A 13553-nucleotide genomic window follows, 5' to 3' on the forward strand; every position below is an offset into this window, starting at 1 on the left:
TACTCCTTAGTGCTTCCCTGGTAGACCAGTGGTAAAGAATCCGCCTGCCAACGCAGGAGAGGTGGATTCGATCCCTGGGCCAGGAAGATCCCCTAGAGAAGGAAATGGCAACCCACTCCAGTATTCTTGCCCAGGAAATCCCGCAGACAGAGCAGCCTGGTGGGCTGCATGGTCCACAGGATTGCAAAGTTGGAAACCGACAGAGTCCTTAATACTATTTGATACTACTGGATTTTCTTATACTCTATTACTGTTAAAAAGAAATGTCAATTTGAAAAACTTTGATGATGCACCTAGCAGCCTTGCTAAACTTATTTTTTTAATTCTACAGACATGATCATATGTAAATAATTCTTGTATCTTTTATTGCTTTTTCATGACATCAAATTGGTTAAAGCTGTAGTGCATGTATCTTTTGGGGGTCTCTGACGGTGCCTTCAGGCTTTATGGCTCATTAGAAGGATTCACAGGATTCGGTATTTAGTTATACAAGCAAAGAGATACAGAGCAAATTCAACAAAGGCCAAAAGCACAAGGAGTAAAGTATGGAGAAAGCCAAGAACAAGTTTCCAAGAGTCTTCTCCCAGTGGAGTCAGGACATGCTGAATCCCTCCAGCATTTAACTGCAACAACACAGAAGTATTGTCAACCAGGGAAGCTCATTAGAGTCTCAGTGCCCAGAGTTAATAATCCTGGGCTGGTCACATAGGTACCCTGCCTGCTGCTGCTGCTGTTGCTGCTAAGTCGCTTCAGTCGTGTCTGACTCTGTGCGACCCCATGGACAGCAGCCCACCAGGCTCCCCCATCCCTGGGATTCTTCAGGCAAGAACACTGGAGTGGGCTGCCATTTCCTTCTCCAATGCATGAAAGCAAAAAGTGAAAGTGAAGTTGCTCAGTCGTGTCCGACTCTTAGCGACCCCATGGACTGCAGCCCACCAGGCTCCTCTGTCCATGGGATTCTCCAGGCAAGAGTACTGGAGTGGGGTGCCATTGCCTTCTCCGAGGTATCCTGCCTACCACATACTAAAATTCCAGATTCCCAGAGCAATCGTGTTTCTTGTACAAACAGTTTAGGCCCAGTGTGTCACTCATCAACCAGAGAACAGGGGGAATACTCCTGAAATCCAAGTTTCCAGACACCAGCCAAGAGCTAATGCTGCAAACAGGCCTTTCTAAGGATGGAGTCGCAGGCCGGCTAATGCTAACTCTTTTGTACAATGGTTGAGCCTGACCAATAACAACTCTTTCTTCGTAAATGCTTTTCAGGATTTATTATTGTTTTGCAATCTTCAAAAAGCAAGTGGAAAGTATTCTATCCTTTCCCTTTACCTGAAAGAGTTTGTGTAAGAGTGACATTATTTCTTATTATTTTCTAGAATATACTAGCAAAGTCACCTGAGATATAGTTTAATTTGTGGAAAAGTTTTTAATTATGGGTTCAATTAATAGATGGGACTATTCAGATTTTGTATTTCTTCTTATGTCGGTTTTAAATATGACTAGACTTATGGTCTAGGATTTGGGGCATTATCATCATCATATCAGTTACAGATGAATAAAATGAGTCAAACAATTTGCCCAACATTGCATAGCTAGTAAGTAGTGTCACTGGGATTTCAGTCTATAAATTCGACATCCAGAGGACATGTACAAAGCCATTTTGTGGCACATTTTTTTTTCAATGAATTACTGTTGGAGTATAGTTACTTTTCAAAGTTGTGTTAGTTTCTATTGTACAGCAAAGTGAACCAGCTATACATAGATTCCCTCTTTCTTGGATTTCCTTCCCATGTAGGTCACCACAGAGCATTGAGCAGAGTCCCCTGAGCTATGTGTTCTCCTTCGTTTTTTATTTTATACATAGTATCAATGTGTATATGTGTCATCCCAATCGCCCACCTCTTCCCACCCTCTTTCCCCCCTTGATGTCCGCATGTCTGTGCTCTGAGTCTGCACAGCTTTTTTAGTTTATTTATTTAGTTATTTATTTTGGCTTCACTGTGTCTTCTTTGCTGTACAAGGGCTTTTCTCTAGTTGCAGCAAGTAGGGGCTACTCTAGGTGAGGCACCTGGGCTTCTCACCGCAGTGGCTTCTCTTGCTGAGTACCGGCTCTAGGCACCCACACTTCAGGAGTCACGGCATCTGAGCTCAATAGTTGCAGCTCAAGGGTCCTAGAGGGAGTGGGCTTCACTAATTGTGGCTCACAGACTCTGGACCCTGGGCTCAAAAACTGGCGCACAGGCTTAGTTGTCCAGCAGCTTGTGGAATCTTCCTGGACCAGGGTTCGAACCCATGTCCCCTGTACTGACAGGCAGATTCTCAAGCACTGAACCAAAGAATGGTCCTACATAGCTTCTTAAAATCATGTTTTACGTAACAGAGCTTCATTAAAAAAAAAAAAACAACAACTAAGCTCTCAGTTTAAATAACCATAATCTCCTAGGGACAGATGTCCTCTAGATAAAGGCTGATGTTTTTGAACAAAAATTATGACATCATTTTATATACTAAAACCAGTACGTTCCAAATTTAACAGAGCATTTGAGATATTGTGTCAAAAACACATATTACAGGGTTCCATCACTAAACTACTAAATCAAAATCTCTCTAGGTAGAATCCAGGAATCTATGATTTTTAAAATCTTGCAGTCATTAGTAAATGCAGACAGACTTGCAAAGCATTGCTTCAGAGCTAATGAACCTAGAAGTCACAACTGCTTAGTTCATGTACTCAGAGTATTAGCTAAAATAAATCTTGTTCCTGGTTCATCTTCATGGACAATATGTCTACCACTGGCCAGTGTATCTTCCCAGATGCTTGCTGCTGTTCACATAGAAAACCAAGTAAGACTGGATGGAGATTACTCCATCCAAACTCTCCTCCTGGGGTCTCTTCCTAGTCTCATAAGAGCACCAGCCCATCAAAGCCCTATCCTTACGACCTCATTTAACTTCAACTACCTCCTACAGGCCTTATCTCAAACACAGCACTTTGGGTGGCTAGCACTTCAACATATGAAATGGGGGGAGAGTTACACGATTCAGTCCAAAGCAGCTGTAGTAAAAACAGCATCAATTACACAAAAATAATAATGTTCAACCTGTATTTTGAGGTTATATATGTCAGTACCAAGTACTTTATTTGCACTGTTCTTTTAAACCTCTGATATCCTATTGTGTAACTACCATTATTGTCCACTTTTCACATGGAGGAAAAAGATCCCCCAAAAGACTAAATAATAAAAATCAGAACATGCCTTTCTCCTGATTAAAATTTTCCAGTGACGTTCTATTATTCTTAAAATTGAATCCAAATTCTTCACCATGGTGTACATGAACTTCCTCAACAGTTCTCTCTAGAATATTCTTCTCAAAGATCTCTGCATTTTTGCTGCTTTGTGATTCAAGTCTTAAATGAAATAACATCTTCTCAAACCTCGCTACACACTCCAGTGCTGTCCCTCACAATTACCTGCCAACACAGTGGCCTGTTTTTCTTTATAATATCATTTCAAAGTATTTTCTTTTATTATTTTGATATTTATTTTGTTATATATTTTTTTGTCTAACATATTAAAGTGTAACCATTATATAGATAAAAACCTTGTCTTTTCTTCTTCACTCTTTATCCCCCATATCTAAAAGCTGTCATAGAATAGAACCAAGTTACGCTGAATACACAAGTGGATCAGTGCAGGAATGAACAAATGACTTGTCCAGGATCACACAAATAAGTGATAGAAACTGAGCTCTAAACTAGTCATTCTCATTTCAAACCCTACAAAGTGAAGTCTAAAGATTTTTTTCCAAAATTATACATCAAATTTAAAAACAAGGAATAGATTAATTTCTATAAGAATTTGATTGAATAATAAGTATAACTTCCATTTACTAAGGGCCTTACCTGTGCCATGGGGGCTTCCCTGGTGACTCAGCAGTAAAGAATCTGCCTGCAATTCAGGAGACATGGGTTTGATCCCTGGATCAGGACGATCCCCTGAAGAAGGAAATGGCAACCCGCTCCTGTATTCTTGCCTGGAGAATCCCACGGACAGAGGAGCCTTGTGGGCTACAGTCCATGAGGTCACAAAGGGTTGGACATGACTCTGTGACTAAACAACACCACCACCACGCTGTGCCATTCACTCTGTTAAGAACCTTCCAAGCACTGAATGCTTAACCTTCAAAACATCACACAGAATCACTGTTATTATCCTTCTTTTGCTCTGAGGAAATTGAGGTTCATCGAGGTTGAGTAATTTGCCCACATCACACCTAGCAGGTGACTGACAGACAGAACCCAGGTCTGTATGCCTCTAGAATCTGAATTATTACACTCCATACCATGCTTCAAAATAATATGTCATATTGCATCTATTTCCTGATCTAAGTATGTATTTACTTGATACTTTAAAATAAATATAAGACAATTTGTGTCAAAAAATAATATGTAAGTTTTACCATCATTCCTGACACTGTTCTTGTCTTCAATTCTTTCCCTCACTAGGAAACAAGATGTTGCTTGATGGTGAAATTTTCCCAGCACTATAATCTAATATGCTATGTAGGAGCACAGTTCCACTAGATGGAAATTATAGCTGGCAGATGTCCAGAGCTAATTCATTGCCTTTTAAATGAAATAGCAAGAATGTCTTTGAAGGGACATTTATACCACCTAATAAGTAATCTCCCAAGTGCAGTGTGTTAGCGATTATTAACCAGCACAAACTGCTGAGGTTAATGAATAATGCTAATCTGAATCCATCTGCAGAAACGCCTTTCACTTGATTTTCTTCCTAGTTTTCTCTTGAGATGGCTATTTACAAACTAAAGTAGGATTTAGAGAGTTGCAAAGAGTTATCAGACATCTACATTTAAACATCTGTGGATGCAGAATGCTGAATGGAAATAACAGATCATAGAGACAGTCTCTTGACTGTTTCTTACCCAAGAACCTGTGCCGAGCAAGCCTGGAAAACCAACTTTCAACAGAAGCAGATGAGCTATGATCTGTTCATAACAGAATTCTATAGGGGAAAGGAAATGTTAAAAACATTCACAACTGGGCTACCCTGGTGGTTCGTGGTAAAGAATCCACCTGCCAATTCAGGGGACACGAGTTGGATCCCTGATCTGGGAAGGTCCCACATACCGAGGAGCAGCTAAGCCTACGCACCACAACTACTGAGCCGGTGTTGCAGAAAGCGGGAGCAGCAACTAGTGAGCCCAGGTGCTGTAACTCCTGAAGCCTGAGCGCCCTGGAGCCCGTGCTCTGCAGCAAGAGGAGCCACAGCAAGGAGACGGCTGTGCCCCGCAACTAGAGAGAGCCCCGCGCACAGCAGTGAAGACCCAGCACAGCCAAAACAAACAGAGTCCGCGCAGAGCAGTGAAGACCCAGCACAGCCAAAACAAACAAACAAAAATTATTGTTTTAAGGTGAATCTACCTTATACCTGGTGCTATGGTCTGAATGTTCATGTCCCTGCAAAATTCACATATTGAGATTCTAACCCACAAGGGGGATAATACCAGGAGTTGCGACTTTGGGGAAGCCGTTAGGTCATGAGGGTGTGACCCTGATGAATAGGATCAGTGCCCCAGAGAGCTTGCTTGTCCCTTGAGTCATGTGAGGTTACAGTGAGAAGAAGTCTGTCAATGAGAAGCTGACACTGAACCGGCTGGCCCCATGACCCTGGACTTTTCAGCCTCCAAATTATGAGAAATAAACATTTGTTTATAAGCCACCCGTCTATGGTATTTTGGCATTGCATCCCAAACAGACTGCTTCATTCACCTACATTACCAGCCTGGTCTCTGAAGCCATTTTGATTTGCTACCCCAGATCTAGACTGTGAACTCCATGGTGGAGGTAGAAGGAGAGCAAAGAAAGAAAAAGAAGGTGTGCCAATATTTTGTTGTTGTTGTTGTTGTTGTTACACACTGCCATATCTTCCACGCCTAGAGCAATGCCTGGCACAAAGTAGATCCTCAGTGTCTGCTGAATAAGACAATCTAACAGTAAGAGCAGAGAAGGCAATGGCACCCCACTCCAGTACTCTTGCCTGGAAACTCCCATGGACAGAGGAGCCTGGTAGGCGGCAGTCCATGGAGTCGCTAAGGGTTGGGCATGACTAAGCGACTTCACTTTCACTTTTCACTTTCATGCATTGGAGAAGAAAATGGCAACCCACTCCAGTGTTCTTGCCTGGAGAATTCCAGGGACAGTGGAGCCTGGTGGGCTGCCGTCTATGGGATCGCACAGAGTCAGACACGACTGAAGTGACTTAGCAGCAGCAGCAGCAGCAACAGTAAGAGAGACGATTATTTAAAAATCATAACTGCAATTCCTCAGTGACAAGTACTACATAAGAAGTATGTAGCGGTTACAGTGGAAACAGCAGGCTTTGCCTCTTTATCCAGCATAAAGTATAATAAAAGTGAGCAAAAAGGGGCCTGTGTCTCCTGGTCCACTCCATACCACTCCCCACACTTCAGTGTTGGCTTCCTTAGCAGGGTCAGAAACATTTTCTTCAAAGGTCGAGAGAGTACTTTAGGGTTTTCAATGCTGTCTCTGTGACAACTATTCTACCAGCCACTGCGGCACAAAAGCAGCCGTGGCCAATTCGGGGGAGAAATGAGCGAAGCTGTGTCTCAATAAACCTTTATTTACAGGCAGTGAGCAAAATTTGGCCCACAGACCATCAGTTCAGTTCAGCTCAGTCGCTCAGTCGTGTCTGACTCTTTGCGACCCCATGGGCTGCAACACGCCAGGCCTCCCTGTCCATCACCAACTCCTGGAGTTTACTCAAACTCATGTCCATTGAGTCAGTGATGCCATCCAACCATCTCATCCTCTGTTGTTCCCTTCTCCTCTTGCCCTCAATCCCTCCCAGCATTAGGGTCTTTTCAAATAAGTCAGCCCTTCGCATCAGGTGGCCAAAGTATTGGAGTTTCAGATTCAGCATCAGTCCTTCCAATGAATACCCAGGACTGATTTCCCTTAGGATGGACTAGTTGGACCTCTTGCAGTCCAAGGGACTCTCAAGAGTCTTCTCCAATACCACAGTTCAAAAGCATCAATTCTTCGGCACTCAGCTTTCTTTATAGTCCAACTCTCACATCCATACATGACTACTGGAAAAACCATAGCCTTGACTAGACGGACCTTTGTTGGCAAAGCAATGTCTCTGCTTTTTAATATGCTGTCTAGGTTAGTCATGGCTTTTCTTCCAAGGAGTAAGCATCTTTTAATTTCATGGCTGCAATCACCATCTGCACTGATATCGGAGCCCCAAAAATAAAGTCTGTCACTGTTTCTACTCTTTTCCCCATCTATTTGCCATGAAGTGATGGGATCAGATGCCATGATCTTAGTTTTCTGAATGTTGAGTTTTAAGCCAACTTTTTCACTCTCCTCTTTCACTTTCATCAAGAGGCTCTTTAGTTCTTCTTCGCTTTCTGCCATAAGGGTGGTGCCATCTGCATATCTGAGGTTATTGATATCTCTCCCGGCAATCTTGATAGTTTGCTGAATACTGTTCTAGAGGACAGAAACTATTTCTATTATCTTTATAGTTGGTTGAATTGCTGATACATAATTTTTGCTCACTTAAAGCAATGTTAACTGACAATAAGTGCCTCCAGAAAAATGCTGCTGCAAAAATAGCAACAGCATTTTTTCATGCGTGGCTTCCTAAGGGAAGCAAAAATCTTTGGACTTTCACAATTAAAGTCTTGACCTCAATATAAATGCGAGGTCTTAAAAATATCCAAGGGAGTATCAACTTAGAAACCTAAACGCTTGTTCTGGTGAAGAGAAAATTGACCTTATTGTCCTATTTTCTCTGATGAGAACTCGAGGAATGGTATTTATTGAGAGTGTGTTGGTTCCCTAAATTAAAGTTTAGATATCTGGGCTAGAAAAAAAAAAGGATACCGTATTACACATATGCAACATTCTCTTAATGAGAAAATAAGCAGTTCTTCAGATGAAAGGAAAGAAAACGTCTCCATGTAGGAAATCATAATCTCTTTAGTACTGATTGTCCCCAGTGGAGCTGGAAGATAACTATTCTATAATAGAAAATTAAGGAAAGTACAGAGAAAGGAGACAAGAGAACATGGAGAGATACAAAGAGTAAATAATGAGGAAGAGAATAGTAGAAAGAAAGGAAACAGTAAGGAAAAACAAAAGAGATGAATGTGCCTGTCCTGGGAAGTAGCAGGTTGTCATGAATTTCTTCAAAGTCACATAAGTATTCCAAGGTCACAGATAGCCGAAGTTCACAGTTTTGTTTTGTGTGATCCGGTAGGTCATATTTTACAGAAGTTATGGTGACTGCCTTGTTTCAGTTCTATGTATTGGCTTGCAAATTGTTCCCCTTCCTCCCTAAACACACACACACACACACACACACACAGGACAAGGAGACAGAGGCCACTTGGGATTGGTAAGTGGCAGGTTTTATGAGCAAGAGAAGCTAACGTGGTTTAATCAGCAAGGGAACTTCCCAGGCTTGTCCGAGGCCAAGGCAAAAAGAGTAGAACTCCACACCCATCCATCAGTATCTTTAAAGTTCATATAGAGGTTCCGTCATATGTTCAGTTCAGATGGTCTCAAAGCACTTGACTCTCTCAAGGCGCAATCCTCGGAGCAGCTCCTGCTATGGAATGGTGGTCAGAATGTACATTCCAAGAGCAGGCTGGGGCGGGGAAGCCTCCAATTGCCCCAGTCCAGATGACGGGTCAGACGGTAGTCACGACCTCTGCATAATCTCCCCCAACACTATAAAACAAACATCTAATTTAAAATTCAGGACAAATATAATTGTTTCAGTGTTACCTCGGTGTGTTTGCATCGCTGGAATCTGCACCGCACTGCACTTCCACCATCTGAGATCTCTGTTCCGAGAAGAATCGTGCTGCATTTGCCAATGAAAGAAAATACATGGGCGGTAAAAATAGGTTGGAAATGACTAAAACGACATTAACTGCCTGTGACATGACTTGTTGATTTCAAGGAGTGACTGAGAAGATGGTTCTTACAAGTGTCAAAGGAGCGTGTGAGGAACTCTAGAAAAGCCTAAGTCCCCTGTTCCACTCTGAAATTATTGCTGAAACCCAAATGGTGAAATTCACATGTGTTTTCTTTTTCCTATAATTTCCCTTCCTGGTTACAAAATGGCCACTAGGTCTTTATGTTTTCTTTTCAGGGGACTTCACGTGATAAGGCCCAAGCAGAAATTGCCTAAAAATTATGCATCTTTCTGAATTTTCTTTTTCCCTTAAAGTCTATACACATTTAGGGAGTGAGGCGGGGTCTGAAGGGAAAGAAAAGAAGGAAATAAGGTAAGCGGTTGGAGGAATAGCTTCTCCTGAGATCTAGGAAAGGAACTGAGAGCTGTGGGATCTACAACAAAAAAGGTTCTGCAAAGTGAGGGGACGGCAGGACCTCTGAAAGGAATGACGGTTTTGTGTAGGTAGGGAGACCAGACAGGAGGAGCACCTATGCAAGCAGCTAGCCTCACAAAAACCCAGCCTCTGACTGGTCACAGAATGGAAAAGCTGTGTCATATCACTTAAATGTGAACTCAAAAAAAATAAGGAACTCATAGAACAGAATGGTGGCTGCCAGGGGCTGGGGGTGGGAGAAATGGGGAGATGCTGATTAAAGGGTTCAAACTTTAAGATGAATGAACTCTGAAGAACATACAGCATGTGACATAGTTAGTAACACTGTAATGTACATTTGACAGTTGCTAAGAGTTGGACTATAAAGAAAGCTGACCACCGAAGAACTGATGCTTTTGAACTGTGGTGTTGGAGAAGACTCTTGAGAGTCCCTTGGACTGCGAGGAGATCCAACCAGTCCATCCTAAAGGACATCAGTCCTGAGTGTTCGTTAGAAGGACTGATGTTGAAGCTGAAACTCCGATACTTTGGCCACCTAATGCGAAGAGCTGACTCATTAGAAAAGACTCTGATGCTGGAAAAGATTGAAAGTGGGAGGAGAAGGGGACAACAGAGGATGAGATAGTTGGATGGCATCACCGACTCAATGGACATGAGTTTGGGTGGACTCCAGGAGTTGGTGATGGACAGGGAGGCCTGGCATGTTGCAGTTCATGGTGTCACAAAGAGTCGGACACGACTGAGTGACTGAACTGAACTGAAGATAGTAGATCTTAAAAGTTCTCATCACAAGAAAAAAAACTGTAACTATATGTCTGATGGAATTACTACAATGTAAATTACTACAATAATAACTAGAATTGTGATCATTTCACAATGTATATAAGATATTGAATCATTAAATTGTACATCTGAAACTAATATGCTAAATACCAATTGTGTCTCATTAAAAAAAATATTGTATTGTATATCTGAAATTTACTAAAGATTTGGATCTTAAGGCTTCTTACCACCACCAAACAAACAAAAAATGATAACTATGTGATACAATGGTCTCCCTTGGTGGTTCAGTGGCAAAGAATCCACCTATCAGTATAGGAGATGGGTTCGATTCCTGGGTCACGAAGATCCACCGAAGAATGAAATGGCAACCCACCCCAGTATTCTTGCCTGGGAAATCCCATGGACAGAGGAACCTGGTGGACTAGAGTCCATCGGTCACAAAAGAGTTGAACAGACTTAGCGACTAAACTACAAGCACGTAAGGGGATGAGTGTGTTGATTTACCTGAGGATGGGTGATAAGTTCACAGTGCATGTGTGCGTGTGTGCTGAGTCGCTTCAGTGGTGTCCAACTTTGCGACCCTGTGGCTTGTAACCCACCAGGCTTCTCTGTCCATGGGATTCTCCAGGTAAGAATATTGGAGTGTGTTGCCGTGCCCTCCTCCAGGGGTCTCCCTGACCCAGGGATCAGACCCATCTCCTGCATTGGCAGGTGGGTTCTTTACCACTAGCAGCACCTGGGAAGCCTTCACAGTGTATACTTATATACATAATCATCACATTGTACACTTTAAATATATACGATTTTGTTTGTCAGTTCAGTTCAGTCTCTCAGTCATGTCCGACTCTTTGCGACCCCATGAATCGCAGCACGCCAGGCTTCCCTGTCTATCACCAACTCCCGGAGTTCACTCAGACTCATGTCCATCAAGTCAGTGATGCCATCCAGCCATCTCATCCTCTGTCGTCCCTTTCTCCTCCTGCCCCCAATCCCTCCCAGCATCAGAGTCTTTTCCAATGAGTCAACTCTTCGCATGAAATGGCCAAAGTACTGGAGTTTCAGCTTTAGCATCATTTCTTCCAAAGGACACCCAGGGCTGATCTTTAGAATGGACTGGTTGGATCTCCTTGCAGTCCAAGGGACTCTCAAGAGTCTTCTCCAACACCACAGTTCAAAAGCATCAATTCTTCGGCACTCAGCTTTCTTCATAGTCCAACTCTCACATCCATACATGACCACTGGAAAAACCATAGCCTTGACTAGACGGACCTTTGTTGGCAAAGTAATGTCTCTGCTTTTGAATATGCTATCTAGGTTGGTCATAACTTTCCTTCCAAGGAGTAAGCGTCTTTTAATTTCATGGCTGCAGTCACCATCTGCAGTGATTTTGGAGCCCATCATAAATCTGGGGTTGGTCAAGGGGTGGGGTTGTAGAACAAAAGAGCCTCTCCCCATCAAGGAGAGATGTGAGCTTGAGCAGATATCTATTTAAACCAAAGACATAAGACTCATCCCCAAACATTCTCACTATAGAATTCACCTCCCAGCCTCAACATCACCTTTGCCCAAGCTGGAGACAGAGAAAACTCCAGTAACTAGCGAGCCATTATCTCCAACCTACATAAATGAAAGACAGGCTCAGAAGAGATTAAATTTGAGTTAGAGAAGTAAAATAAATTTCTTACACCTAGATTTGGTGTTAGAATAAAATTCATTGCTGTTGTAGCACTTTTTAATGAGTCACTTCAATTTTGTACAGCTTAGTCACATCTCACATTAAATGCAAAGTAGTCTCATTGTTATTCTCAGCCTCCTCCACTGGTGGCTCATGAGTTACAATGTGTCAGACACTGTTCTCCATCCTTTACTGCAACTCTAGGGGGGAGATACCATGATTACCCCCATATCGCAGATGAGGAAACTGAGGCACAGTGAGGTTGGATAAATTACGAAGGTCCCACTGCTTGTGGGCAAGCGAACTGGGGCTCAAAGGCAGGCCACAGGACTGCGGAGGCCACGGTCCCCATCAGGTGGGTGCTCCCGCCCGTCTCCCCTAAGACAAAGCAACTTACATCACATGCAGCAAGAACTTCCACGGGCCCGCTCTGTCCTGGTGTGGCCACATGATAGCAGATGTGGAAGCTGAACATTAGAACAAAACAAGCTGCAGTGAATAGCTGTTGATGAACTGAATGTTTTCCTTGACAAGTCTTAAAAAGCAGAAACTTAAAGCCTTTTTTGACAATAGTGCCAATTCTAGTGCTGTTAAGTTTTTTAAATGATGTCCTGAAGCCCAACTGGTCCCTTTTTTAGATTTCCAGAGAAACAGAGAAAGCCTTATCAGCACACGCATGCATGCTCAGTCGCTCAGTCGTGTCTGACCCTCTGCAACCCCATGGACTGTAGCCCACCAGGCTCTTCTGTCCACAGAATTTTCCAGGCAAGAATACTGGAGTGGGCGGCCATCTCCTACTGCAGGGGATTTTCCCAATCCAGGGATCAAAAGCCCGTCTCCTGAGTCTCCTGCATCAGCCAACAGATTCTTCACTGCTGAGCCATCTGGAAAGCCTCCTTCTATAAGCACAGTTCAGTTCAGTTCAGTTCAGTCGCTCAGTCATGTCCGACTCTTTGCAACCCCATGAATCGCAGCACGCAAGACCTCCCTGTGCATCACCAACTCACGGAATTCACTCAGACTCACGTCCATCGAGTCAGTGATGCCATTCAGCCATCTCATCCTCTGTCATCCCCTTCTCCTCCTGCCCCCAATCCCTCCCAGCATCAGAGTCTTTTCCAATGAGTCAACTCTTCGCATGAGGTGGCCAAAGTACTGGAGTTTCAGCTTTAGCATCAGTCCTTCCAAAGACATCTCTCCTCAAAGCCCAACATCCCTTCAGAGGAGGGAAAGGCCATCCCCTCCTGCATCCACTCCTGCCTGTGGGTGCGGCTCCAGCAAGAAGTAAACTGGGCCAGGAGACATGACCCAGACATGGTGGGAAATGGGAAAAGGAAACATGTTCCCTACCATTCTCTGAAGGGTCACCCTCCCTCCACTCCACACCCAAGAGGAAACCACAGCTTGCCTGATACTTGAGGGGGGCCAATTGAGATGGTATGTAAACAAGAGCAAAGATCTGATTAAAACCCCATAGCATATTCTCAGTCTAATCTCTTTTTTCCTTTCCAACATGATTTTAGCAATTATATTTTTATCATTTAAATGCCTCCTCTTGTTCATAACTTTGATGATTCTCACATGGGCTGTAGACTGTTTACTCATTTTATTCTTATTAACATTTCCATTTTAAATGGCTAAAAATAAGACTTTGACCTTCCAAAGTGAATTCCTGATTACTGCC

At 43.1% G+C, this 13553-nt stretch overlaps 1 protein-coding gene across 3 annotated transcripts in view; it reads right to left on the reverse strand.

Moving 5' to 3' along the window:
- Positions 1-271: 271 nt before the first annotated feature.
- TPH2 (tryptophan hydroxylase 2) overlaps positions 272-13553 on the reverse strand; it is a 158785-nt gene continuing 145503 nt past the window's right edge. The window contains exons 10-12 of one of the 3 annotated variants that reach the window (XR_006640985.1): positions 12267-12336; positions 8843-8921; positions 272-623 (exon numbers count right to left, since the gene is read on the reverse strand). The gene's annotated coding sequence lies outside the window, so the exon portion shown is untranslated. Of the gene's footprint in view, positions 624-8357; positions 8664-8842; positions 8922-12266; positions 12337-13553 lie in introns of those variants that run through there. The other 2 variants (XR_006640984.1, XR_006640983.1) reach the window with 2 other exon arrangements.

The sequence above is a fragment of the Bubalus bubalis genome, chromosome 4 (assembly GCF_019923935.1).
Source record: "Bubalus bubalis isolate 160015118507 breed Murrah chromosome 4, NDDB_SH_1, whole genome shotgun sequence".
Lineage (NCBI taxonomy): Eukaryota > Metazoa > Chordata > Mammalia > Artiodactyla > Bovidae > Bubalus > Bubalus bubalis.